The 4680-nt window shown below is 44.5% G+C and overlaps 1 protein-coding gene across 2 annotated transcripts in view; it reads left to right on the top strand.

Annotated features, from left to right (window-relative positions):
- STRBP (spermatid perinuclear RNA binding protein) overlaps window positions 1-4680 on the top strand; it is a 69149-nt gene that overhangs the window by 1217 nt on the left and 63252 nt on the right. The window contains exon 1 of one of the 2 annotated variants that reach the window (XM_025194197.1): window positions 4509-4531. The exons of the other annotated variant lie outside the window; for it this stretch is intronic. The gene's annotated coding sequence lies outside the window, so the exon portion shown is untranslated. Of the gene's footprint in view, window positions 1-4508; window positions 4532-4680 lie in introns of those variants that run through there. 2 annotated transcript variants of the gene reach the window in all.

The raw sequence follows: 4680 nt of genomic DNA, 5'->3' as shown, positions 1-4680 counted from the left end.
AAGGGGTGTTCCATCCCTGCCACTGGGAGGTACGTAAAGTGCAGAGCCAAGTGATTCTGACTGTCCTTCCTGAGCTTCGGCTGTGACCCTCTCGGCCTCTGGCTCTATGGTCTGAAAGCAGGAATTCTGTGCCTGCCTGCCTGCCTTTTCGTGTCCTTGTGACAAGGTATTTAGCAGGATTTGCAGGTGCGCTGGAATCCGACAGGGCTGCGCCATGAGCACTTCTGCTGTGGCCTGTTCTGCGCCTGATCCTGTACATGGGTTCCACTCGTGACACCCAGGGGCTGCCAAGGCACTGGCCTTTTTTTCATCTGCTGATTGATGATTTTTTTTGTTGTTTATTTTTTTATTTGGTATTTTTGGGGGTTGTTTTTTTTTTTTTACATTGTGGTTTGGCAGACTAGTCTTAAAGAGCCTCAAGATGCTGCTTGTGATTGACATAACAAAATGCAAATGATATGTTGTTTTACTAGGCTCTAATTTATCTGACTTGAGGTTTGTGTACCAATAGTACAAAGCTTTTCTTACAAGGGCTTTCTCTACCATGTGTAATGTACATAGGGGAAAACTACTCTAAATTGTATGCTTAAAAATAATTAGAATTGGGTATCCCAATAATTAGCTACCACAGTAAATTAAAATTTAATGTTGCAAGTTTTGTATTCCACATTTACTTTGAATTGATTTTATTGAAAGATTAAGTGGATTTAAACATCTTTGTGGGGGGAAGATTAAGTTGCTGTTGGGTAATTGTGAGAGGGCACTGGATTCTGTGAAATTTTAGAAAACAAAATCCATTAAATGTTAGACTTGAAACTTCCTGAAGGTTAGTACAGAAAGGAATAATGGCTCAAGCTCAATTTGACATTTGACTTAACAGTAAATGAGCTCATAGAGTGAGAAACTGCCAATGCACTATTAGGAATAGTCCTGTATGGCAGAAAGAATGGGCAATTTGGGTTGAAAGGGTTTTTCCCTTCTCATCTTTAGGGCTTCTGGGGCTTTTTTCCAGGAGGAGCATCTTTGGTCTTGTTTTTACATAGTAAATACAAATGTCAACCTAATGCTTTGAGTGATCATCCTTATCTGACACTGGGATATGCCAGTTCTTGCAGAGGTGGTGTTCACTGTAGCTAATTCTCAAGTTAGACGGCCCGAATTGGTACGATTGATTACACCAGTAATAGAATCGCATCCCCTGCAACTCTAATGTTCCACAGTCCGTTTCCACTCAGAGATCAAGAGCATTCTGCGGCAGGTTGCAATAAATCCCAGGGTGTTTCTAGGTCAGTGAGGCAGTGTAAGAGGTCTGCCCCTGCAGAGTTTATATTGCTGGCTGTAGGATTTGGGGTTGTTCTGTTTTTCTTATTCCTAAAACAGCCAAAGCGTTGCCTGTGTAAATTATTTAACCGGTTCGGCAAACTTAACCTTTTGCTTGGACGTTGTCTCCTCTGTTACGTAAGAAGGAGGATGAGGGGTATAAAACCCAGCAGAGGACTGCAGGCCAGGATGTTACATTCAGGTGCTTCTTCCTGGTGTCAGTGAAGGAGATTGCAGGCAAATTAGCATGTGCAAAATGGCATTAAACCTTGACTTAGAGTTCTTTTTCCATTTACTGTGCATGACACTGGACTTCTGTACTACATATGTTGTTGGGCCAGGGAGGTGCTGCCTCTCGGGGTGAAAGAACACAAAGCAATCCTTGTGGATCAGGGAGGACAGGGTTCACTTCAGTTTACAAGGAAATTGTGCAGCTCTTAACTCTAGCAAAGCATTCTGTGGGGGCTCCGTCTCTGGAACAAAGCCGAGGTTGTGTTCATGTTGCAGTCTGCAGAGCAAGGCTCAGGGACCCAACTCTGTACCCCTTCTGCAGCTCAGGTGAGCAGCACTGTGTCTTTGAATGTCTGTGCATCGGCCTTCAAAGCTAATGGTGATGCCTGGCTCTTGTTCTGGTCTTTATTAGTGTCAAAGTGCTGAACAATGTGTGTTCATGTTTAATTGGCCCTTGGACTCAGACTTAAACAGCAGTGGCTTACATGCAGCTAATAGCCCAGACCTAGCCAGGGTATTGATAATGGGTAGTGTTTCTCCAGCTTCCTTGTGATAGGGTTGGGGACAGGGAGTGGACAGACCTATGAGACACAACCTGCACATCTAGTTTTTCCAGTTGTGGCATGAGGCAGATCCACCAGGCTTCAGTATTTGTGCACTGGATGCAGAATTTTGAGTGGGGACGTCTGTCCTGCTGTGTTGGCTGAGTACGGAGACGGCAGAAAGGCAAGTTGGCTGTTCACCCATTCATGAGTAGGTGCAGGTATCTTCCTTCGGTTACAGGATCCTGTTTTTCCTTTTGACATGCAACTCGGCTGTCAGCTGAGCTAGGGAAAGTTCGTGTTTGCCTGGAAGGGATCTTTCTGCTGGCCTTTTTGTAATACAGTAAGTTTTAAACTCCTAGTTGGGGGGGGGACCGACCCTGGTATGAGAGGAGGGCTCTGGGAGACACTTGGCTGGAGGGGATGGGGCCAAGGGAGGTTTGTGGAAGTTGCAGGGGACTTCTGAAATAGGGGGGGTGGAAGGGAGACCCTATAGGGGAATGGAGAGATGCTTGGGACCCCCAAATTGAGTAGTGTGTAATTCCTTAGGGTAGTAAATTCTGTGGCTGTTGTGCAGTATGGAGCCAGGGAGGGCTGGCTTTAGAGAGGCATCAGTCATCCAGTTTTTCCACCTTGGGTTGGATTGCCAGCAAATCCACTTCCCTCATGCTGAAGGAGCATCAGCTCAAATGGCAAGACAGCTAGGGAGTGAAGTGGGATCTCCATTAGGAAGGACCCTAGCAAGTCTCACCATTGTCGTCGTCTTCAATTTCTGCTGAAGTAATTTCATAAAGACACAAGGTACGAAGATTGAATGAAAAGTTAGTGCTTTTGTTTTCCTCCACCTCTGCTCCCGGCTCCTTTGCTCTTACCCTAATAGTAGGGTAAATCGAGGAAAAGAGAAGAGGAAAAATTCTTCCTGATGGACGCTTGTTTTTCAGTAGTCCATGTTTAGCATGCATTAGGACAGCTAAGAGTGCCTGACTGTGCAGCTATGCTATGTTGTAATGCCTCATGATCTCCTGTCTTGGCACCAAGGTAATTGGACTTAACAAATGGGCTGGCTGTGTTTTGTTTCTTCAGCTGTGCTGTCCACACCTGAGCAGACAGCTGTTTAGCTGGTTTTTCTAGCCAGATGTCATGGCTGACTGCTTTTAGGAGGCTCAGGTGAGTCTGCACACACAGGTGTAGCGCAACTTGAAAGGCAGCATTGCTTCTGCGTGATAACCGGACCTCCAGGTTATGGCACTCTGCTCATCTAGGTAGTAATGTTTACTTCATGTGACTGTCAAGCTAGGTTATGACCACTGCTTCGAAAATTGGGAATAAGGGCAAAGACAGCTTTAGTCAGGTAGCTTCATCTCCCTTTTATGGTTAACAAAAAACCAGAAGGAAAAGCCTGTGATCTTGTAAAAAGGGAAGAGCCTTATCCATTTTGGACTGGTCTCATGGTGAAGCTGTAAAAGGGACTAGACAGATTTAGATTCTACTCCAACTTTGCTGTGTGTCGTAATTTTTTTCAGACCTCGGTTTCCCCTGTACAAAACGGAGTGCCAGTGTTGCGATCTGCCTGTCATGTAAGTGTAAGTTTTAAGTGTCAGTAGTACTTGTGAGTGGGTAAATATGGCAAAAGCCACAAAACAAATGCAGGAAGAAGGCCAGATTGCTTGCTGCTTTATTTTTGGGGCAAAGTTAGTCATTTCCAAAAATAAAGTAGCTTGGTTTGCTTTGAACCCGCATCTGTACACAACTCTGCAGCTTCTGCAGGTGCATGAGACACAAGGGTGAGAACACAGTTGTCAAAATTAGTGTAAGGAAAGGGCTCCTGATACCCAGCCCAAAGGCAAAGTAGAAGACTTCTGGCACTCTGGTACTGTCAGCAGTAAAAGCAGCAGTTTTACCTTTGGCTAGAATCAAATTCTGGAAAACCTGGGACTGCTCTTTGTAGCTCAATAAATGCATAAATAAATAAATTCCCACAAAAGGAGCAAGCGTTACCGTCTCCATTTAAAGATAGGGGATGTTTTGAGTCTGTGTGGAAGCCAGAACAAGAAACACGCTGATGTTTCCCTGCCTCCTTTTCCTTGTCAGTCACGCCTGTACAAGTTGGCTCTCCTCCTGCAGCCTGTTCTCCCCGACATCCTAGTCCTTTGGGACACTGGTTATTTCCCAGTCCCTACATCACCTGGGAGTAGGGTTTGTGAAGCAGAAGAAGCTGTAACCCTGATCTGCTTGTATGGATGTAGCTTTCAGTATTTTGCCTCCTTTTTTTTGTTTAATACAGAACTATTTTTAAACAAACCCGTTTGCAAAGTGCAGCTTTGGAAGGTTCCTGATAGATTTGATTTCAGATGGTGATTGATGCATTGGATTATGTGTGCTCAATATTATGCTTCTGGAACTCCAGGACCGCTCTGCAGTTCTGAGCATTCCCAAAGGTCAGCAATCTATATCGCTAATCTTTTATTTTTCTAGACCGTTGAAGAATTTGAAACTGGAGACTTTCTGTCTCTTCCAGAAAGAAAAGAAGGGAAAAAAACAAACCCCAAAACAAACAAGCAAAATGATTTTAACTTCTTGGTCCCAG

The sequence above is a fragment of the Alligator sinensis genome, unplaced genomic scaffold (genome assembly GCF_000455745.1).
Source record: "Alligator sinensis unplaced genomic scaffold, ASM45574v1 scaffold611_2, whole genome shotgun sequence".
NCBI classification, from domain to species: Eukaryota; Metazoa; Chordata; order Crocodylia; family Alligatoridae; genus Alligator; species Alligator sinensis.
This window is presented reverse-complemented; position numbering and strand designations above follow the sequence as displayed.